We start from the raw sequence: 25,006 nt of genomic DNA on the forward strand, positions 1-25,006 counted from the left end.
GAGAATGGCTACACAGAACCATATCGTGTTTGATGTCAAACATGTAGGAATCATACCCCCAGTCCAGCCATGGGCATGACGGTACGATTCCCCCTTGCTAGAAGGGCGATATGGGAAAAGCGGTAGAATTTAGACACCAATTTAAAAGTGCACAAGTTTCACAAAATGGCTACTGCCCGCCACCTACACGACCCTGGCTGGCTGTTGCTGGGGAAAACCCCAGCCTCGCCAGCTGGACAATAGGGCTCCTGTGGCAGGGAGGTGCTAGCATCTCCCCAGACAGGATAATGTGGATTGGAACAGGGTGGGTGCACCAAATGTCCTTTCAGAGTTGCACGTAGGCAGCTGCAGAGACCTAATTCTGCATACACCGCTTGGAACCGGTTCAGGGGCATCCTGCCCCTCGCCCAGGCGGGAAACACACAAAGGGGAGAGGGTGTAGCCACCCTTTCCCGCCTCACCACTCATTGGTGGACACTACTCTGGACACTTCCCCAATCTTGGGGATAAAGGTGAATAACGTGGCCCCAGAGCCTCAGATTAATCTTGAACTTTACAGTCTTGACCTTCAACTTGCTGCTGCCCAGCTGACGGAAGAAATCTCCCTTGGGATAAAGGAGTTATCCCCCTGCTTGGCAGGCACCTGAAACACTGCAAGTGACCCGGTTGGAACTTCGCTACTCCGACGGACTTCGACGACTTCCAGCACCCTTGAGGTGGGTTTCCAGCGCATCCCAGAGGCCAGTGAGTGTGCTCAACGAGTTTGGGCACCGTGGACCGCGTGGGTGCCGAGATACCCAATACCCCAGGACACCGGCCACCTCTTGCGTAGCACACGACCCTGACCAGTGGGGAAGTTGTGCTTTGGCCCGTTTTCGAGCCAACCACTCTACAGCAATTGTGCCAAAGACCAGCACCCTAGCCCCCTCCAGTGGCCCGTGGGTGCCCTTTTACGCACGCCAAATTGCTGCCTCCCGCGGTCCCTTGTCTCTCGACTTGTGGGCCCTAGCGGAGGTCTATTTCAATGAGTTCCCCTGGTTGCTCCAGGCCTGCTCTACAGTCTCTCCAAAGGAGACCTCTCACAGACCTCGTGGGTCTGCACTGTAGCTGATTTGTTTATTCTTCATGGGTTGCGGTTGCCAAGGCTTAGTGGATCCAATCCGGACACTAACACCGCAGTGACCCTCATCCGACGTGGGACAGTCGCCCTCCAGAAGCTGGCCTTCCTTGACGCCTCCCGGAGCCCGTGGCTGCAGATCCAAGCAACAGCACCTCTCACCTGAAGCACCCGACATCGAAGGGCTCTTTGCTTTGAGCCTCCTGGTCACTCTGCCGTGACCCAGACTCTGTCCCCTCTGCTTTCAGGTTCTTCTCTACAATCTTCATATCTTTGATCTTCACGGCATCATCGACGCTTTTGGCTAGCAGCACTTTTGAACATTTTCCTATAGAAAATCAGCCCGCGACCCGACACCAGAATCGACCTATGCACCCGGCTTCCCTGGGGCAGGTAACAGTGGTACCTCGGTACTCTCGTGGTAGTGGGCTCCTCAAAGGCTTAAGTCTAAAGTTTTAACTTTGTACTCCTGTAGAAGTGACTTTAATCTGTGTAATTTAAACTGCGACATTCTCCATAGGCTAACATTGAGATCCCGATAGCAGCTCTTTGCACTGCACGCGTCTCCCGTGGGTCCCCTTCCTCATAACTGTGGGTGGATTCTGAAGGGGCAAGCGATCCTGAATGCCCTAGGCATTGCCTGTAGAATTGTCGTGGTTCTTATACCACTTTTTTGATATATGGTTTGGTCCCCCCCTGGGGCCCATTGATTTCTGTGCTATTTATTGTGTTTATAAATGCTTGTTTGAAGTGTAACTTTGCCACTAGTCACATAAAGCGACTGTGGGATTCTGTCTAGAATAAATACATATATTTTATATATATACCTGTGTGGGCTACTCTTTCATTTGGTTATTCAAGAGGTTATTATGGTAAAACAATAAGCTTAACACTCCTTCAAGACTCAGCCTGAAGGCTGCTCTCCACAGCTACCACTAGGATAGCTTTCTTTAACCCCTTCCATGCGGGGCGGATTCCCCCGCGGTGCTGACCGTTACCTGCGCGGGCGTGGTCATGACGGAACGGTTCCGTCATGAGCACAGCTCAACCGACGCTCATGACGGAACCGTTCCGTCATGCGCGTCGAAGGGGTTAAAGGTTGTCTTAAACCTATCATCAATAAGCTTGAAAATGGCAGTAAAATATCGAGAAAAATTCCCACCACAAAAGGTCTTAAACAAGGATGTGTTTTAGCGCCCACGCTATTCAATCTATTCCTTGCAGATCTACCAGAGACACTGAGTAGCAGGGTAGGCCACGCACCAAAACTTGGGAATGTTCCCTTACCTTGCCTGTTATACGCAGACGACCTGGTTTTGATAAGCAGAACTCCAGTTGGCCTTCAACACTTACTGAACGCCACTTTAAAATTCTCGCAGGATAACGCATTAAAAATAAACTTCAACAAAACAAAAACCATGGCGGTTAACTACCACAAGAGAAAACACCACAGCTGGTTCCTAGACGGACATCGCCTGGATCAAGGTGCTAACTACAAATACTTAGGGGTCATACTGGACCAGAACAACTCAGTAAAACCTCAACTAGAAGCTGTGCGTAGAAAGGGGGTAACAACATACCTAACAATCAAACCCCTGAAGAAGCACTTACCGGACTTGTCATTTGACCCCCTGCTTAAAATCATGCAAGCAAAATTCCAGCCAACTATCTACTACGGGAGTGAAACGCTGAAAGGAAAAGATGCCGCAACCCTGGAAAACATAATATCAAAGGCATATCGCGCAATTTTCCATCTCCCTAGAACGGCCTCCCCCGCTCAAATTCGACTAGAATTTGGACTCCAAAAACAATCCTTGGAGCGTATGGGAGTCTATGTGAAATGCTGGCATAAAATTAAACCCGATGTTAAGGGATCCCTGAACGAGCTTCTATGGACAGAACTTTCCCTCCCAAGAAATACTTCGGCAAACGCATACCTTCAGGAAGCTATAAAACAATTGGGTTTAATAGAACTGTGGGAAGTCCAGGGTAACCATCAAATCTTTAAAAAAACAGTCACAAAGGTATCTCGTACCCTATCTGCACTAGATAATAAAAATACTCTAGCTAAAAGATCGCACGGCTGGATGGTCTTACATACTTACAACAACCTAACACCCCAACCATACCTGAAAGTGGGCTTAAAAACTATTGTAAAGGAAAAATTCCTCAGATTAAGATTGGGGGCAGGCCCTTTCAATCAATTCTTGCCTCCCTGGGAGAGAGAGGACGAAAATGATCAATGCCGGCTATGTAGCAGCGGCACAGAAGATGCAATTCATATCATATGCATTTGTAAAAAGTTAAAAGGCATCAGGAGTATCCTATTAAAGCCCGTCTTTAAACAACATGGTGCCAGAACATGCAGACAAGCATTAATGTTGTGCTTTAACCCTGACCGGGTGCAGCTAAACTGTAGGCTAATTAAATTTCTTGACATTACCACAAAGAGACTGGGAAAAAAAACCTGGACTGAGTCGTCGAAAGACCAAGTTTAGATAAAATTCTGACTTAGTCACCTTCAGCTACAGTTGCTATAGCAACAATAGCTAACTTTCGCAAATTGTGCTAATAATTTTTACCGACCGTGATAAAAAAGTTTTTATTGTACATAGTGATTTTATTAGTAATGAGTGGAATTTTACCTCTGTATATGCAAAGGTTCTAATTAATCATGCATAATAAATAAATAAACCAAATAAATAAATAAACCTATCATCAATAAGAGTCGAATTGGACTGGTGCAAGGTGTCCCTATAACTAGGAACAGCATATGCCAGGCCAACTTCTCACATTCCGTGTCTCTGTAATTTGGAAGGCGAACTCAGAAGATTTCAGGCGTACCCTGTGCCGCCAGGCTTAATGAGCCCGGTTCTTCAAAGCAGCTAGACTTGCTACAGTGAAAATAGCTTTTATGCTTTTTCACCGTAAGAACATGCAGAATATTAAACTTCTACACATCCTGCTTTTAAATAGCTGGCATCCTGCCCAATGGACAAAAGGGCCAACATTAAGAGTGACTTATTAATTTTTAGAAGGAAGGTTTGGGTCTGTCAAAAGGGTTTATTTTGAAAGGTTGAATTGTCAGGTTAAAACTGCACAGCCAGGCTACAGTGGTAGCCGCAGAGACATGCCTTACTCCATCACTGCAGTGGTTGACACAGTGAGTGCCGCAGTGCACTGGTGACATTTAACTTACAAGCCTTGGGTACACTATGGGAACTATATGCTAGGGACTTATAGCTGTGTTAAATATGCCAATCTGGAGTATATGAATTTCGCCATGTTGAAAAGAGAAGCACAACAAACATGTTACCACAGGTTAGCAGGGGTAAAGTGCACAGAGTTACATAACCAGCAAAAATAGGGTTCAGCAAAAAGGCCAATAAATCAGGGTGACCCTGAAGAGAGGGCAAATTTCCAACAACCACTCCTGACCTCCTTTCTGCACACTTACCTCATCCAGGTAACATGCAGCTCGGATGCTGGCTCATTGGTTTCATCAATGTTCACCGCCAGTCGAGCCTGGCTAGAATGCCATATAGGTAGGAGTGAGTTGGCAATCTCCCACCTGCCGTACAACAATGTTGCTGAACATTTGGCGGTTCTAGGCTATATGCAAAGGCTAAAAACACCCTTTAACCTATAGAGTATATTGCGAGGAACAGTTTGGCACTTGATACCTGTTTTTTTGGAGGATTAAGATGCCAGGCCATTCACAGCCTCTCAACGGCAGCCGTGACACACTAGAGCCAGAGCAAGGTGTGCGTCATTTCCGGCTGCCTTAATGGACACAGCAAAGCAGGGGCAGGGAAGAATAATTGTGACTCTGTGTGACCACAAATAACTTCTCTAGTTCTGGGCTTTTCTGGGATCTCTTGTTTTATTTCTCTGTGTTCGTCCAGTTCAACGGGAATAGCTCCCAGAATGCAGTGCTTTGTTAAATGACACTGCATGATTTGAAACAGACTGTCACGGGCATGAAATCATTTAACAGGTGCTAGCACGGCACCATCACCAGAGCCTTGTAAACCATTAATGGAATGATTGCTAATGGAGCCTTCCATTCTCCACCAAATTATCCGTCGATACAATCACTCGTTCATTTAGCCGTTCACTCTATCGCCCCTTGGCCTTTACCAGCCATTCATTCTTACACCTATCGGGCCATCTATTAATGCACTGAGTCACTCGGTGCACTTGTGGGCCCATTGATCCATCTATACACGCATTCATTCATTCATCCATCCATCAGTGCACTCAATCATCAATCCAAACATCGACTTTTTCACTCATTCACCACTCACTTGCTAATCATGTTGTCAGGGAAAGAGAAAGACTTGTTTCCCAAAGACATTCTCATGACGGCAGTGCTCGTTTTTTTCTATCACATTCACTGAAATCATAAATAGTGAAATGACTGGAATAACACCAATCGCCTCGAGTGCAATGAGGCTTTCCACGCAGAACTTACCACTGCTGCTAGATAGGTACCAGTGGTCTGAGGCTGCATTCCTAGTATTCATGAGTGAAGCTCGAGGACTTCCGTGTCTGATGATGATGTCACGCCTCGGGTTGGGGACCAGGAGATCTCACAGCGAGGGGGGATAAGTGAGAAGGGCTTGGAGGGAAATCATGCCTGGAGGCTGTAGACTGAGGGGGGTTTCGGGGTGGTCCTTCCCTGGGGAGGTCAGGAATCAATGTATTAATGTGCCGCAATGGGCAGTGGGACGGGAAGTGCATCTGCTTGTTATTGAGTGGAATGGATTTTTTAATCCGTTGCTGTACAACGGATTTGAAATAGTAGAAAGTGTAAAATGTAAGTATTCTATAAACAGTTAAAAAAATTGAAATAGGTAATTTCTCCGCAGTGTATAACGGCTGTCGTAACACAGGAAGGAGTGGATTACTGGACAGTACTGGAGGGGAGGAGCAGGGCTGACAGGGAGATGTTGTTGTTGCAGTTTTGTATAGCGCTAAATCAACCCGAAGGTATCAGGGCGCTTTACTTGAGCACCAGTTACATGACAGAGGAACACATTCATTATTAAGGCACGGGGAGATTTGCCCAAAATCACGGGGAGATTTGCCCAAAATCACAGGACGTTTGAACCTCCTGCCAGACTGGAACCTCATGCCGGAACTTCAAGGTCGGCCGTACTAGCCGTTAAACCACATCCTCTCCCATCTTGGATACGGTGACGTGGCCCAGTAAAAATCATTTAATTTGTACAATGAAGGAGCGCTGTTTGAGCAAGTGATGAGAATGCGGACTATGATAAAAAGTTCCATTTATTTTAAATGAAGACTTTAAAAAACCCTGCATTTTATATTGATTTGAAAGGCGCGTGCCTTCCCAGCGGCACCAGAAGCAAAATCCTGTGAATGGAACGCCTATGATGTAACATCACTGTGATGTCACGAGGCGCAGGGCAAAAGCTGGGGGGAGGCCGTCCCCGCAGTAGAGAGGAAAGGAGAGACCACTGTTGAGGAAGTGTGTCGGGTAGGAGGGGATTTTCTTTCAGGTTCAACGCAGGTTATTTTTGTCATGAAATATTTGGATTTACTTAACGAATTCCGCAATACCAGTGCCTTGCCTGCTCCCCCGTTAATCTTAAAACACATGGTATCACCCACAAAGTTGTGATGTATGATGACATATCGAAAAACCAACATTGTGACGTGTCCTTGGTATAAGAGGCTGGTAACCAGGCAGCTGCAGCATTGCACTCGGGGACACCGGACGGAGAGGACGGCTGCTGGCGGCTGGATCTCGGGGCAGGGAGAGGCCGAATCTGCAGGGTCTGAGCAGGCTCCAAAAAGGGAAAGGGGCGGTGAGAGGGGTGGGACGGAATAAGGAGACAAGGTGAGTGAATAAACCAAACTGAAAGCTAAACTTGAAATCAAACTGAAAACTAACTTGAAACTGACTTGATACTGACTTGAAATTCCAATACCCTTCCCTGAAAACCAAACTGAACTTGAAACCAAACTTGAAACTGACTTGAAATTCCAATACCCTTCCCTGAAAACCAAACTGAACTTGAAACCAAACTTGAAACTGACTTGAAATTCCAATACCTTTCCCTGAAAACCAAACTGAACTTGAAACCAAACTTGAAACTGACTTGAAATTCCAATTCCCTTCCCCTTTTCATCTTCTCTTTTTCCGTCCATTTCATTTCCTTTCTTTTCTTCTCTTTTCCTTTCTTTCAGTTCCATTACCTTCCTCCCCCCACACCACCACCTCTCTCTTTCTCTCCTCTCCTCTCCCCTTCTCTTCCTTTCTTTTCTGCCCTTCCTTTCCCTCCTGCCATTCTCTGCTCTCCTGCCCTTTCCTGCCCTCCTGCGGTTACTTGCCCTCCTATCCTTCCTTTCCCTCCTGCCCTGCTTTTCCCTCCTGCTCTGCCCTCCTGTCCTGCCCTGACCCCTGTCTTGCCTTCCTCCCTTGCCACCTGCCCTGACCTCCTGCCTTGCCCCTCTGCCCTCCCACATGCCCTCCTACCCTGCCCCCTGCCCTCCTACCTTGCACTGTGCCCTCTTGCCCTCCCACCCTGCTCCACTGCCTCACTCTTCTTCCCTACCCCACTGCACTGCCTTCCTGCCCACCTGCCCTCCCATTCTGCCCTGCTCTGCCTTGCCATCCTTCCCTGCTCTGCCCCACCATGCTCTGCCCTCTTACCCAGCCCATTCCTTTCCTTTCCTTTCCTTATGCCTCCTCTCGTATACCCTTCCAAACTAACCCAACCCATCCGCTTCCCTGTCTCCTCCTAAACCCCTTCCCTATCTCCTCATATACCTGCTCCCGTCTTCTCCTGTAACCCTTCCTTTCCTACTCCCATACCCCTTACATTCCCTTCCTCCTCCTATACCACTTCCCTTCCTCCTGCTATACTTTTCCATTTCTCCTCCTATACCCATTCCCTCCCTCCTCCTATATACCTTCCCATCCTCCTCCTATACCACTTCCCTTCCCTGTTTCCTCCTATACCTCTTCCCTGTCTCCTCCTATACTCCTTCCCTTCCCTGTCTCCTCCTATACCCCTTCCATATACCCCTTCCCTTCCACATCTCTTAATATACTCCTGCCTTCCCTGTCTCCTCCTCTACCCCTTTCCTTCACTGTCTCCTCCTATACTCCTTCCCAGTCTCCTCCTATACCTCTTCCCTTCCCTGTCTCACACACCCCCCCTGGCCTTCCTTGTCTCCTCCTATACCCCTTCTCTCTCTTCTCTTCTCTTCCCACCCCCCTTTCCATTTACCGTTCCTTCCCTTCCCATACCCTCCTCTCCCCTTTACCCTCCGCTCCCCTTCCCATCTCCCTTTCCTTTATCCTCCCTTTCCTTTTCCCTTTCCTCCCTTGCCTTTTCCCCTTTCATATTCCCCTTCCCTTCATTTGCCTTCCCTGCCCTTTATTTCCCTTTGCTTGTGTCCACCTACCCCCTTCCAACCCCCACTTTACCTCCCGTTCCTTCTTCCCTTCTCTTCCCAGTCTCCTCCTATTACCCTTCCATTCCATGTCTCCTCCTATACACCTTCCCTATCTCTGTCTATACCTTTCCCTTCCCTGTCTCCTCCTATACCCCTCTCTTCCTTTCCCTTTTTCCTCATACCCCTTGCCTTTTGTCTCCTATTCTCCGTCCCTTCCCTGTCCCCCTATTCCCCTGCCTTCCCTGTCTCCTCTATCCCTTCCCTTCCTTGTCTCCTCCCATACCACTTCCCTGTCTCCACCTATACCATTCCCTTTCTCCTCCTATACCCCTTCCCTTTCTCCTCCTATACCCCTTCCCTGTTTCTTCCTATACATTTCCATTCCCTTCCCTGTCTATACCCCTTCCCTTTCTCCTTCTATACCACTTCCCTGTCTCCTCCTATACTTCCCTGTTTCCTCCTATACCCTTCCATTCCCTTCCCTCCCTTCCCTGTCTATACCTCTTCCCTTTCTCCTCCTATACCCCTTCCCTGTCTCCTCCTATACTCCTTCCCTTCCATGCTTCATCCTATACCCCTTCCCTTCCCTGTCTCCTACGCCTTTCCTCCCCTTACTTGTCTCCTCATATACCCCTTCCCTTTTCCCTTCCACTTCCCTTCTCTTCTCCCTTCCTTTACCTTCCCTTCCATTTATCCCTCCTCCACTCCCCTCTCCTTCCCTTCCCCCTTTCCTTTCCTTCCCTTCCCCCTTTCCTTACCCCTTCTCCCTTTGCTTTGCCCTTTCTCCTTTCCTTTGCCCATTTCCCCTTTTCATTTTCCCCTTCCCTTCATTTCCCTTCCCTGCCCTTCCCTCTCTCCGCTTATACTCTTCCAACCCCCATGTTCCCTCTTTCCGTCTTCCTTTCTCATCCCTGCCTCCTCATATTACCCCTCCCTGTCTCCTATACTCCTCTCTTTTTCCCCATACTCCTTATCTTTTTCCTCCTATACTCCATCTCTTCCCTGTCTCCTAAACCCCTTCCCTGCCTCCTACAATACACCTCCCCTCTCTTACCTGTATCCTCCTTTATCCCTACCCTTCCCAGTCTCCTCCTGTACCCCTTTCTTTCCATTCGTTTCCCTGTCTGCCCCTTTACCCCTTCCCTGCCTCTTCCCATACCCCTTCCCTGTCTCCTCCTATACCCCTTCCCTTCAATGTCTCCTATACCCCTTCCCTGTCTCCTCTATACCCCTTTTCCTTCCCCCTTCCCTTCTCCCTTCCTTTACCTTTCCTTCCCTTCATCCACCCACACCCCTCCCCTCCTCTCCCCTTCCTTTTTTCCTCCCCTTTCCATTCTCTTTCTCCCTTTGCTTTGCCCTTTCCTCTTTCCTTTCCCCTTTTCATTTTCCCCTTCTCTTCATTTCCCTTCCTTGCCCTTACCTGTCTCTGCCTATACCCTTCCAACCCCCACTTTCCCTCTCTTTCCTTTCTCTTCCCTTCCCTGTCTACTCCTATACCCCTCTTTTCTCCATATTCCTTGTCTTTTTCCTCTATACCCCATTCCTTCCCTGTCTCCTATACCGCTTCCCTGCCTCCTCCAATACACCTCCCTTCTTACCTGTCTCCTCCTTTATCCATTTCCTTCCCAGTCTCCTCCTATACCCCTTCCCTTCCATTCCTTTCCCTGTCTGCTCCTATACCCCTTCCCATCCCTGCTTTTTCCTATACCCCTTCCCTGTCTCCTATACACCTTCCCTTCACTGTCTCCTATACCCCTTCCCTGTCTCCTTCTATACCCCTTCACTTCCCTGTCTCCTTCTATACCCCTTCCCTTCACTGTCGTCTCCTCCTATACCCCTTCCTTTCCCTCTCTCCTCCTATATCCCTTCCCTCCCCTTCTGACTCCAACTAAACCCTTTCCCTGTCTCCTACTTTACCCCTCCCCTTCTTCTCTTCCCTTCCTCTTCCATTCCCTTTCCCTCGCCCCTCCCCTCTCCTTCCGAATTTCCTTTCCCGTTCCCCCTTTCCTTTGCCCTTTTGCCCTTTTCCTTTTCCGCTTCTCCTTCCTCTTCCCTTCCCTGCCTCCTCTTATACCCCTTCTCTTCCCTTCCGTCTCCTCCTATACCCCTGCCCTTTCCTTCCCTGTGTCCTATACCCCTTCCCTTTCATTCCCATTCTCCTCCTATACCCCTTTCCTGTCTCCTACTAAACCCCTTCCCTGTCTCCTCCTATACCCCTTTCCTGTCTCCTCCACTATCCCTTCCCTTCCTTGTCTCCTCCCATACCACTTCCCTGTCTCCACCTATACCATTCCATTTCTCCTCCTACACCCCTTCCCTTTCTCCTCCTATACCCCTTCCCTGTTTCCTCCTATACCCTCCCCTTCCATTCCCTTCCTTCCCTTCCCTGTCTATACCCCTTCCCTTTCTCCTCCTACACCCCTTCCCTGTCTCCTCCTATACCCCTTCGCTTCCATGCTTCATCCTATCTCCCTTCCCTTCCCTGTCTCCTACGCCTTTCCTCCACTTACCTGTCTCTGCCTATACTCCTTCCCTTCCCTTTTCACTTTTCCCTTCCCCCTTCCCCCTTCCTTTCTCTTCTCCCTTCCTTTACTCTTCCTTCCGTTTATTCCTCCTCCCCTCCATTCCCTTCCCCTTCCCTTCACCCTTTCCTTCCCCTCCCCTCCCCTCTCACTTTCCTTTCTCCTTCTCCCTGTGCTTTGCCCTTTCCTCTTTCCTCTGCCCATTTCCTCTTTTCATTTTCCCCTTCCCTTCATTTTCCTTCTCTGCCCTTCCCTCTCTCCACTTATACCCTTCCATCCCCCACGTTCCCTCTTTTTCCTTCTTCCTTTCTCTTCCCTGTCTCCTCATATTACCCCTCCCTTTCTCCTCCTATACTCCTCTTTTTCTGGATACTCCATATCTTTTTCCTCCTATACTCCATCCCTTCCCTGTCTCTTGTACCCTTTCCCTCCCTCTTACTATACCCCTTCCCTCTCTTACTTGTCCCCTATACCCCTTCTCTGCCTCCTACAATACACCTCCCCTCTCTTACCTGTATCCTCCTTTATCCCTACCCTTCCCAGTCTCCTCCTATACCCCTTTCTTTCTATTCCTTTCCCTGTCTGCCCCTTTACCCCTTCCATGCCTCTTCCTATACCCCTTCCCTGACTCCTCCTATACCTCTTCCCTGTCTTCTATACCCCTTCCCTGTCTCCTTCTATACCCCTTCACTTCCCCGTCTCCTTCTATACCCCATCCCTTCACTGTCTCCTCCTCCTATACCCCTTCTTTCCCTGTCTCGTTTTATACCCCTCTCCTTCCCTTCTTCCCTCCCCATCTTCTCTTCTCCCTTCTTTTCCCTTCTCCTTCCATTCCCTTTCCCCTTTCCCTCCCCTTCCCCCTTTCCTTTGCCCTTTTGTCCTTTTCCTTTTCTGCTTCTCTGTCCTCTTCCCTTCCTCCTCTTATACCCCTTCTCTTCTCTTCCCTTCCCTGTCTCCTCCTATAACCCTGCCCTTTCCTTCCATGTGTCCTATACCCCTTCCCTTCCCTTTCATTCCCAGTCTCCTCCTATACCCCTTTCCTGTCTCCTACTAAACCCTTTCCCTGTCTCCTCCTATACCCCTTCCCTTACCTGTCTCCTCCTATGCCCATTCCCTGTCTCCTCCTATACCCCAGCCCTTCCCTTCCATGTCTCCTCCTATACCCCTTCCCTTTTCCCTTCCCTCTGCCTGTCTCCCTTCCTTTACCTTCCCTTCATCCATCCCCACCCCTCCCCTCCACTCCCCTTCCTTTTCCCCTCCCCTTTCCATTCTCCTCCCTTTGCCCTTTCCCCTTTCCTTTCCCCTTTTCCCCTTTTCATTTTCCCCTTCTCTTCATTTCCCTTCCTTGCCCTTACCTGTCTCTGCCTATACCCTTCCAACCCCCACTTTCCCTCTTCCTTTCTCTTCCCTTCCCTGTCTCTTCATATTGTCACTCCCTTCCCTATCTACTCCTATACCCCTCTCTTTTTCCTCATACTCCTTATCTTTTCCCTCCTATACCCCATTCCTTCCCTGTCTCCTATACCCCTTCCCTGCCTCCTCCAATACACCTCCCTTCTTACCGGTCTTCTCCTTTATCCCTTTCCTTCCCAGTCTCCTCCTATACCCCTTTCCTTCCATTCCTTTCCGTGTCTGCTACTATACCCCTTACCATCCCTGCTTTTTCCTATACCCTTCCCTGTCTCCTATACACCTTCCCTTCACTGTCTCCTATACCCCTTCCCTGTCTCCTCCTATACCCCTTCACTTCCCTGTCTCCTTCTATACCCCTTCCCTTCACTGTCTCCTCCTCCTCCTGTACCCCTTCCTTTCCCTGTCTCCTTTATACCCCTTCCCTCTCGCCTATATCCCTTCCCTCCCCTTCTGTCTCCAACTAAACCCCTTCCCTGTCTCCTACTTTACCCCTCCCCTTCCCTTCTTCACTTCTCCCATCTCTTCCCTTCCCCTTCCATTCCCTTTTCCTCTCCCTTCCCCCCTCCCCTCTCCTTCCGAATTTCCTTTCCCGTTCACCTTTCCTTTGCCCTTTTGCCCTTTTCTTTTTCCACTTCTCTTTCCTCTTCCCTGTCTCCTCTTATACCCCTTCTCTTCCCGTCCCTGTCTCCTCCTATACCCATGCCCTTTCCTTCCCTGTCTCGTATACCACTTCCCTTTCATTCCCTGTCTCCTCCTATTCCCCTGCCTTCCCTGTTTCCTCTTATATCCCTTACCTTCCCTGTCTCCTCCCATACTACTCCCCTGACTCCACCTATACCCTTCCCTTTCTCCTCCTATTCCCCGTCTCTTCCCTGTTTCCTCCTATATCCTTCCCTTCCATTCCCTTCCCTGTCTATACCCCTTCCCTTCCCTGTCTCCTATACCCCTTCTCTATCTCCTCCTATACCTCTTCCCCCTTCTTTTTTCCCTTCCCCTTCCCTTCTCACTTCCTTTGCCTTTCCTTTCCTTTATCCCATCCTCTCCTCCACTTCCCTTCCCCCTTCCCTTTCCCCTCCCCCTTTTCTTTCTCCTTCTCCCTTTGCCCTTGCCCCTTTCCTTTGCCCTTTTCCTCTTTTCATTTTCCCCTTCCCTTCCCTTCATTTGCCTTCCCTGCCCTTCCTTGTCTCTGCCTATTTCCTTCCTAACCCCAACTTTCCTCCTCATTCCTTCTTCCTTTCTCTTCCCTTCCCTGTCACCTCCTATACACTTCTCTTTTCCCCCAAACCCCTTATCTTTTTCCTACTATACCCCATCCCTTCCCTGTATCCTATACCCCTTCCCTGCCTCCTCCTTTACCCCTTCCCTCTCTTACCTGTCTCTTATACTCCTTCCCTGCCTCCTCCAATACACTTCCCCTCTCTTACCTGTCTCCTCCTGTATCCATTCCCAGTCTGCTCCTATACCCCTTCCCTGTTTTCTCCTATACCCCTTCCCTTCCATTCCTTTCCCTGTCTGCTCCTATACCCCTTCCTTTCCCTGCCTCTTCCTATACCCCTTCCCTGTCTCCTCCTATACCCCATACCTGTCTCCTCCTATACACCTTCCCTGTCTCCTATACCTTTTCCCTGTCTCCTTTATTACCCCTTCACTTCCCTGTCTCCTTCTATACCCCTTCCCTTCACTGTCTCCTCCTCCTATACCCCTTCCCTTTCTCCTTTTATACACCTTCCCTCTTTCCTATATCCCTTCCCTCCCCTTCTGTCTCCTTTTATACCCCTTCCCTGTCTCCTACTTTACCCCTCCCCTTCCCTTCTTCCGCCCCTTTCCTTTTTCCCTTCTCCCTTCACTTCCCTTCCCCTCACATTCCCTTTCACTTCCCCTCTCCTTCCCCATTTCCTTTCCCCTTCCCCCTTTCCTTTGCCCTTTGCCCTTTCCGTTGCCCTTTTGCCCTTTTCCCTTCCTGCTTCTCCTTCCTCTTCCCTTCCCTGCCTCCTCCTATACTACTTCTTTTCACTTCCCTGTCTCCTCCTATAACCCTGCTTTTTCCTTCCCTGTGTTTTATACCCCTTCATTTCATTCCCTGTCTCCTCTTATACTGCTTTCCTGTCTACTCCTTAACCCCTTTTGTCTCCTCCTATACCCGTTCCCTATCTCCTCCTATACCCGTTCCCTGTCTTCTATATCCCTTCCCTTCCATGTCTCCTCCTATTCCCCTGCCTTCCCTGTCTCCTCCTCTATCCCTTCCCTACCTCCTCCCATACCACTCCCCTGTCTCCACCTATACCCTTCCCTTTCTCCTCCTATACCCCTCCCCTTCCCTTTCTCATCCTATACCCCTTTCCTTCCCTGTTTCCTCCTATACCTTTCCCTTCCATTCCTTTCCTTCCCTTCCCTGTCTATACCCCTTCCCTGTCTCCTCCTATACCCCTTTCCTTCCCTTCCATGTCTCTTCCTATACCCCGTCCCTTCCCTGTCTCATACGCCTTTCCTCCCCTTACATGTCTCCTCCTATACCCCTTCCCCCGTCCTTTTTCCCTTCCCTTCTCTTCTCCCTTCCTTTATCTTTCCTTCCCTTCATCCCTCCCCCACCCCACCCCTCCAATCCCCTTCCCTTTCCCTTCTCATTCTCTCTTTGCTTTGCCCTTTTCCCCTTTTCATTTTCCCTTTCTCTTCATTTCTCTTCATTTCCCTTCCTTGCCCTTCCAAACCCACTTCCCCTCTCTTTCCTTCTTCCTTTCTCTTCCCTTCCCTGTCTCCTCATATTACCCTTCCCTTCCCTTCCTCCCTCTATATCCTTTTTTTTCCCCATACCCCTTCTCTTTTTTTCCTATACCCCATCCCTTCCCTGTCTCCTATACCCCTTCCCTGCCTCCTCCTATACCCCTTCCCTCTCTTACCTGTCTCCTATGCCCTTTACCTGCCTCCTCCAATACACCTCCCCTCTCTTACTTGTCTAATCCTTTATCCCTTCCCAGTCTCCTCCTATACCCCTTCCCTGTTTTCTCCTATACCCCTTCCCTTCCTTACCCTGTCTGCTCCTATACCCCTTCCCTGCCTCTTCCTATATCCCTTCCCTGTCTCATCCTATACCCCCTCCCTTCCCTGTCTCCTATACCACTTCCCTGTCTCCTTCTATACCCTTCCCTTCACTGTTTCCTCCTCCTATACCCCTTCACTGTGTCCAACTATACATTTTCCCTGTCTCCTACTTTACCCATCCTCTTCCATTCTTCCCTCCCCTTCCCTTCTTCCCTTCCCTCTTCCCTTCCATTCTCCGTCTGTTCCCTTTCCTCCCCCTTTTCTTTCCCTTCCCCTTTCCTTTGCCCTTTCTCCTCTCCTTTCCTTTCCACTTTTCCCTTTCCCCTTCCTCTTCCATTCCCTTCCCTATCTCCTCATATACCTTTTCCCTGTCTCCTCCTGTACCCTTTCCCTTCCCCGCCTCTTCCTATATACCTCTTCTCTTTCATCTCCTCATACCGCTGCCCTTTCCTTCCCTGTCTCCTATATCCCTTCCCTTTCATGTCTACTCCTATACCTCTTCCATTTCTCCTCCTATATCCCTGCCTTTCCTGTCTCCTCCTCTACCCCTATCCTTCCCTGTCACCTCCTATACCACTCCCCTGTCTCCTCCTATACCGTTTCCCTTCTCTGTCTCCTCCTATATCCCTTCCCTGCCTCCTCATCCACCTTCACTTCCCTTCCCTGCCTCGAAGACAAGAGAAGAGAAGAGGAAGGGAAAGGGTAAATGGGAAAGGGGAAAGGGAAGGGGGAAGTGGTATATGAGGAGACAGGGAAGGGAAGTGAAGGCGTATGAGGAGACAGGGAAGGGATATACCTCTTTCCCTTTCCCTTTCCCCTTTCTCTTCCTCTTCTCTCTCTTCTCTTCTCTTCCCCCTTTTGTTCACCTTTCCTTCCCTTCATCCCCTCCCCTTCCCCTTTCCCCTCCCCTCCACTTCCCCTCTCCCTTTCCATTTCCCTTCCTTTTCCCTTTCCTTTTCCCTTTCCTTTGCCCCCTTCTTTTTCCCTTTTCATTTTCCCCTCCCTGTCATTTCCCTGCCTTTCCTTTCCCTTTCCCATCTCTGCCTATACCCTTCCAATCCCCACTTTCCCTCCATTTCCTTCTTCCCTTCCCTTCTCTTCCCTTCCCTCTCTCCTCCTATTACGCTTTCCCTTCCCTTCCCTGCCTCCTCCTATACCCCTCTCTTCCCTTCCCTGTCTCCTCCTATACCCCTCTCTCCCCTTCCCTATTTCCCCATACCCTTTCCCTTTTTTCTCCTAAACCCATCCTCCCCTGTCTCCTATACCCATTCCCTGCCTCCTCCTATACCCATCCCCTGTCTGCTCCTATACCCCTCTCTTCCCTTCCCTTTCCACATACCCTTTCCCTTTTTCCTTCTTAATCCCGTCCTTCACTGTCTCCTTTACCCCTTCCCTGCCTCCTCCTATGACCCTCCCCTTCCCTGTCTTCTTCTTTATCTCTTCCCTTCCCAGTCTCCTCCTATACCCCTTACCCTCTACCGCTTCCCTGTCTTCTCCTATACCCATTGCCTTTAATTCCTGTCCCTGTCTCCTACTATACCCCTTCCCTGCCCTTTCCTATAACCCTTCCCTGTCTCCTTATATGCCCCTTCCCTTCCCTGCCTCCTCCTATACCCCTTCCCTTCCCTGTCTCCTCCTATACCCCTTCCCTGTTTCCTTCTATACCCCTACCCTTCCCGGTCTCCTTTTATACCCCTTATCTTCCCTGTCTCCTCCTATATCTCTTCCCACCCCTTCTGTCTCCTCCTATACCCCATTTGCTGTCTCCTACTTTATCCCTCCCCTTCATTTCTTCCCTCCCCTTCCCTTCTCCCTTCCCTTCCCTCTTACCTTCCATTCCACTTCCGTTCCCTTTCTCCTCCCCTTTCCTTCCCCCTTTTTTCCCCTTCCCCCTTTCCTATCCCTTCCTCCTTCCCATTTCCTTTCCCCTTCCCCCTTTCCCCTTTCCTTTGCCCTTTTGCCCTTCCCCTTCTTCTCCTTTCCCTGCCCTTCTTGTCCCTTCCCTGTCACCGCCTTTACCCTTCCAACCCCATCTTTCCATCCCATTTCTTCTTCCCTTCCCCTCCGTTCCTTTCTTTTTTCTTTCCTTTCCGTCCCTTCCTTTTCCTGTACTCTGTCCTATCCCCTTCCAATACCTCCCATCCTCTTCCCTTTCATGTCTTTCCCCATGCCTTCTTTCCTTTCCTTCCCTTTTCTCTCCTTTCCTTCCATATGCTTCCGCCTCTCTTTCTTCCCCTCCCCTTTCACCTCTCCTTCCCCTTTTCCCCTTTCCCCTCCCCCTTCCCTTCCCTTCTCTCCCCCTCTCTTTTCTTTCCTTCCCTTCTCTTTCCATTCCTTTCCATTCTTTCTCTGTCTTCTCCTACACCCTTCCGTTCCATCTTCTTACCTATCTCTATCTTCCCATCCCCTTCTACTGTACTGTTCCCTTCCCTGTCTCTCTTCTCCATATATATATATATATATATATATATATATATATATATATATATATATTCACTTAAAAAACAATAGGTTTCACACATGTTATAGTTAGCTGGACATTTCACTCGTGAAAAACCATTGAATTTCCCCCGTTATAGTTAGTGCAGGCAACTATAACTCACGGGACCGCAATCCTCTGCTGATGACGTCAGATATTACATCACTGTATTTAGACACTTATTTACCCATGTCTTCTTCCATTAATTTTTAGCTATACATATATTACAAATATTTTTTTTAAGAAAGACACATATGTCATCAGTGATGTAATATCTGACGTCATCAGCAGAGGATTTCGGTCGCGTGAGTTATAGTTGCCTGCACTAACTATAACGGGGGAATTTCAATGGTTTTTCACGAGTGAAATGTCCAGCTAACTATAACATGTGTGAAACCTATTGTTTTTTAAGTGAAAAGTGAAAGTTTCGTGGTGATTCGTCAAGCGGGGCCGAGAAAAAAGGGGGGTCCCAAAACGCATTTTCCCCATGCAATTTCTGTATATATATATATATGTGTTTATTATATATATATAATTTTTTGATCAATCTAAAACCCTAAGATTACTCTTACTACCCCAATACCCCTACCCCCTTAAATTCCTAAAATACCCTTACCACCCCAATACCCACCATAACTTACCCTTATCACTCCAAAACCCATACCCTCCCTGAACCCCTAAATTACCCTTGACACCCCAAAACCCATACCCCCTGAACTTTAAAATTACCCCTGGCACCCCAAAACCCATAGCTACCCTGAACCCTAAAATCCCCCTTAGCACCCCAAAACCCATACCCACGCTGAACCCTTAAATTACCATTGGCACCCCAAAACCTAGACTTACCCTGAACACTAAAATTACCATTGGCACCCCAAAGCCCATACACCTCATAACCCTAAAAACTAAACTTGGCCCCCCAAAACCCATACCTACCCTCAACCCTAAAATTAACCTTGGCACCCCAAAACCCATACCCACGCTGAACCCTTAAATTACCATTGGCACCCCAAAACCTAGACTTACCCTGAAGACTAAAATTACCATTGGCACCCCAAAGCCCATACACCCCATAACCCTAAAAATAAACTTGGCACCCCAAAACCCGTACCTACCCTCAACCCTAAAATTACCCCTGGCACGCCAAAACCCATAGCTACCCTGAACCCTAAAATCACCCTTAGCACCCCAAAACCCATACCCACACTGAACCCCTCAATTACCATTGGCACCCCAAAACCTAGACTTACCCTGAACACTAAAATTACCATTGGCACCCCAAAGCCCATACACCCCATAACCCTAAAAATAAACTTGGCACCCCAAAACCCATACCTACCCTCAACCCTAAAATTAACCTTGGCACCACAAAACCCATACCAATCCTGAACCCTAAAATTACCCTTAGCACCCCAAAACCCATACCCACCCTGAACCCTAAATTTACCCTTGGCACTCCAAAACCCATACCCCAAAAATAACCATGGCACCTCAAACCTACAATGTACCCTAAAAGTACCCTTAGTACCCCAAAACCTTTACCCATCCTGAAACCTAAAATTACCCTTGGCACCCTAAAACCCACACCCACCCTGAACCTTAAAATTATCTTTTGCACCCCAAAACTAATGCCTAAAATTACCCTTGGCACCCCAAAACCCATACCTCCCATAACCCCAAAATAACCTTGGTACCCTAAAACCCATACCTACAATGAACCCAAAAATTACCCTTAGCACCCCAAAACCAATACTCACTCTGAACCCTAAAACTACCCTTGGCTCCCAAAAACCCATACCAACCCTGAATTTTAAAATGACCCTTGGCATCCCAAAACCCATATCCACCCTGAGCTCTAAAATTACCCTTGGCACCCTAAAACCCATACCCACCCTGAACCCTAATATTACCATTGGCACCCTAAAACCCATACCCAACCTGAATCCTAGAATTACCCTTGGCAACCCACAGCCACCCTGAACCTAAAAACTTCCCTTGGCACCCCAAAACCCATACCCACCCTGAGCCCCAAAATTACCCTTGGCACCTCAAAACCCATACCCAGTCTCAACCCTAAAATGACAGTTAGCACCCCAAAACCCATACCTACCATGAACCCTAAAATTACCCTTAGTACCACAAAACCCATACCCACCCTGAACCCTAAAATTACCCTTGGCACCCCAAAACCCATAACCCCCAAAATAACCTTGGCACCCCATACCTACAATGTACCCTAAAATTACCCCTTGGCACCCCAAAACCCATAACCACCCTAAACCCTAAAATTACCTTTTGCATCCCAAAACCAATACCTAAAATTACCCGTGGCACCCCAAAAACCCATATCCCCATACCCCAAAAATAAACTTGACACCCTAAAACCCATACCTACAATGAACCCTAAAATTACCCTTAGCACCCCCAAACCCATACTCACACTGAACCCTAAAACTACCCTTGGCTCCCCAAAACCCATAAGAACCCTGAACTTTAAAATGACCTTTGGTACACCCTGAGCCCTAAAATTACCCTTGGCACCCCAAAACCCACAACCACCCTGAACCCTTAAATTATCCTCAACACGCCAAAACCCACACCCACCCTGAACCCTAAATTTACCCTTGGCACCTCAAAACCTATACCCAACCTGAGCCCTAAAATTACCATTGGCACCCTAAAACCCATACCCACCCTGAACCCTAAGGTTACCCTTGGCACCCCAAAACCCATACCCACCCTGAACCCCAAAATCACCCCTGGCACCCTAAACCCCTTACCCACCCTGAACACCAAAATTACCCTTGGCACCCCAAAACCCATACCCAGGCTCAACCTTAAATTGACCCTTAGCACCCCAAAACCCATAACCACCCTGAACCGTCAAATTAACCTTTGCAGCACAAAATCCATGCCCACCCTGAACTCTTAAATTACCCATGGGTCGCCAAATCCCATCCCATACTGAGCCCTAAAATTACCATTGACACCCTAAAACCCATACCCACCCTGAACCCTAAGGTTACCCTTTGCCACCCAAAACCCACACCCTCCCTGAACCCCAAAATTACCCTTGGCACCCCAAAGCCCGTACCCAACCTTAACCACAAAATTACCCTTGGCACCCCCAAAACCCATACCCAGGCTCAACCATAAAATGACCCTTAGCACCCCAAAACCCATACCGACCCTGAACCCTAAAATTAACATTAGCAGCCCAAAAGTTATACCCACCCTGAACCCTAAGGTTACCCTTGGCACTCCAAAAACCACTACCACCCTAAACTCCAAAATTACCCTTGGCACCCCAAAACCCATACTGACCCTGAACCCCAAAATTACCCTGGGCACCCCAAAACCTATACCCAGGCTCAACCCTAAAATGACCCTTAGCACCCCAACACCCATACCCACCCTGAACCCTAAAACTAACCTTGCCAGCCCGAAATCCATACCTACCCTGAACTGTAAAATTACCATTGGCACCCCAAAACCCATACCCACTGTGAGCCCTAAAATTACCTTTGGCAGCCCAAAACCCACACCCACCCTCAACCCTTAAATTATCCTTGGCACCCCAAAACCCATACCCATCCTGAACCCTAAATTTACCCTTGGCACCCCAAAACCCATTCCCACCCTGAGCCCTAAAATTACCATTGGCACCCTAAAACCCATGCCCACCCTGAACCCTAGAATTACCCTTGGCACCCCAAAACCCACACCCACCCTGAACCCCAAAATTTCCCTTAACACCCCAAAACCCATAACCACTCTGAACCCTAGAATTACCCTTGACACCCCAAAACCCACACCCACCCTGAACCCCAAAATTTCCCTTGGCACCCCAAAACCCATACCCACCCTGAACCCCAAAATTACCCTTGCCACCCCAAAACCAAAAACCAGGCTCACACCCTAAAATGACCCTTAGCACCCCAAAATTCACACCCACTCTGAACCATAAAATTACCCTTGTCACCCCAAAACCAACTTCCACCCTGAACCCCAAAATTACCCTCGGCACCCCAAAACCCATACGCACCCTTAACCCCAAAATTACCCTTGGCAGCCCAAAATGCATACCCACCCTGAACCCTAAAATTACCATTGGCACCCCAAAACCCATACCCACGTTGAGCCATAAAATCACCATTGGCACCACAAAACCCACACCAACCCTGAAACCTTAAATTATCCTTGGCACCCCAAAACCCATACCCATCCTGAACCCTAAAATTACCCTGGGCACCCAAAACCCTTACCTACCCTGAACCCTAGAATTACCATTGGCATCCCAAAACCCACCCTGAACCCCAAAATTTCCTTTGGCACCCTAAAACCCATACCCACACTGAACCCTAGAATTACCCTTGGCACCCCAAAACCCACACCCAGCCTGAACCCCAAAATTTCCCTTGGAACGCCAAAACCCATAGCCACCCTGAACCCTTAGAATTACCCTTGGCACCCCAAAACCCACACCCACCCTGAACCCTAAAATCAACCTTGTCACCCCAAAACCCATTCCCACCCTGAACACTAAAAATACACGTGGCACACCAAAACCCATACCCACCCTGAACCCCAATATTATCCTTTGTACCTCAAGACCCATACCCACCCTGAACCCCAAAACTACCCTTGGCACCCCAAAACCCATACCCACCCTGAACCCTAAAATTAATCTTGGCACCATAAAGACCCACACCCCCCATAACCCTAAAACTACCCTTGGTGCAAAAAAACCCATACCTACCTGAACCCTAAAATTATCCTTAGCAGCCCAAACCCTATACCCACTCTGAACCCTAAAATTACTCTTGTCACTCCTAAATCCATACCCACCTTCAAATCTAAAATTACCCTTTGCACCCCAAAACGCATAAATAAAATTACAATTAGCACCCCAAAACCCATCCCCACCCTGAACCCTAAAATTACCATTGGCTCCCCAAAACCCATAATCACCCTAAACCCTAAAATTACCATTGGCACCCCATAACCCACACCCACTCTGAACCCTAAAATTACCCTTGGCACCCCAAAACCCATACTCACTCTGAACCCTAAAACTACTCTTGGCACCCCAAAACCCACACCCAACCTGAACCCTTAAATTATCCTCAACACCCCAATACCCACACCCAACCTGAACCATAAAATTACCCTTGGCACCCAAAACCAATACCCACCCTTCTAATTGGAAAAATGCTACATTACTTTCAGTTAATGTGTGGTGGGAGTGGATTATTTTTCTTAGAGGTGGCCAATGCTCATTTCCACGTACTGTTTTTTTTTTTTTTATTCTTTTTATTAAACATAGAATAGAGGTACAGTCCTCAATTTAAAGCATGTATTTTAGTCTTTACCAGTCAATATACGGTCAATGTAGCCCCTTTTTGTTTTTATTATCATTTATCTCTTTTTTATGCAATAGTTTTGTTATAAGTGTTATATTTAGATGCAAATAGATGTTTATATTCCTTCTTTTGCAATGCGTTTTTAAAATTCACAGTTTGGTTTTATTCTCTGTATTATGTTTAATATTTATGGAAAATACATTTAATAAAAAAAATTAGAACACAGAAAAAGGAATGTCTTTCTTGTTCAACGTTTCGTGTTAAAGGGTGAGACGTTTTGTGTTTTTCATGCTCAGTTCAGTTTGCTCACCAAGCTGCTGTATCTTTGAGCTAGCGGAAATGGAAATGGAAGAGATGAAAAAGTAGAATTAGGGATGGGAAGGGGAAAGGAGGGAAGGTCGGGGGGTATAAGAGAAAGTCGAGAGGAGAGCCAGGGAACTAAGGACGACAAGGGAAGTGAAGAGAAGGGCAAGGAGGGGAATAGGAGATAGTGAAGGTGGGAAGGAGAGGTGGAGAGAGCGAAGAAAGGGAAAGGAGGGACTGAAGGAAAGTGCATGGAAAGGGGAAAGCTGAGGAGAGTGGCGAGATAGGTAAGGGAAGTGAAAGGGAGAGCCAAATTAGGGAAGGAATGTAGGGGAAGTGAAAGGAGAGCCAGATAAGTAAGGAAGAGAACCAAAGGGAATGGAAGGGAACGGAAAGGAGTGTAAGGGAAATAGGAAGTGAAGGAGAAACAATGGAAGGAATAGGTAGAAAAGTTGGGGAGAGATATTACGGGTGGAAGTGAGGAGAGAAAAGAGAGGGAAATAAAATGGGAAGAGGCAAGGGAAGGGATTAGAAGAGATAAAGGAGGAGCTGGAGAGAAGGCATGAGGAGGGAAGGAATGGGGAGATGAGAAAAGGCAAGGGAAGGAAGGGAAACAGAGGAACTAGAAGAGAAGGGAAGAGGGGAGTTAAAGTCAAGGAAAGGTGAGGTGAGGTGAGCGGATGGGAGGAGAGGCAAGGCAGGGAAGCGGAGAAATGGGAAAGGAAGAGAATGGAATGGAGGGTAATACTAGAAGTGATAGGGAAGGATGAAAGGAAGGGAAGGAAAGGAAAGGATATGATAAAAGGGAAGTAAATGTAAGAAGGGGAGAGGAGAGGTAGAGAAAGAATTAAGTGAAAGGGAGAGAAGGTGAAGGGAGGGTGGAATGTCAAGAAAAGTGTATGTAAAGGGGAAGAGACACTGAGGAGAAGAGTGAAGGGATAGGGAAGGGAAGTAAGAAAGAGAAATGAAGGGGAAAGGAATAGAAAGGGAGAGGAGAGGAGAGAGGAGAGGAGAGGGGTAGAGAAGAGAGGAGAGGACAAGGAGTAGCAGAGAAGGAAAGGTTTGGGAGAAAGGAGTGTACAGATGGAGAAGAAAGGGAAGGGGAGTGAAGGGGATGGAAGAGAAGAGAAGGGAAAGGAAAGGGTGGAAGGATAGCTAAAAAGGCTGGGAAGAGTAGATGGGGAAAGAAATGGGCAAATAAAGGAAGGGAAAGGAAAGAAGAGAAAGGGATAGAAGAGATAAAGAAACTAATGGGAAGGGGTGTATCGGGAGGGAAGGGGAGGGAATAGATGGGGAAGGAAGGGAAGTAAGGGGGTGGTAGAGGGAGAATGAGAAGGAG

The sequence above is a fragment of the Triturus cristatus genome, chromosome 7 (genome assembly GCF_964204655.1).
Source record: "Triturus cristatus chromosome 7, aTriCri1.1, whole genome shotgun sequence".
NCBI lineage: Eukaryota > Metazoa > Chordata > Amphibia > Caudata > Salamandridae > Triturus > Triturus cristatus.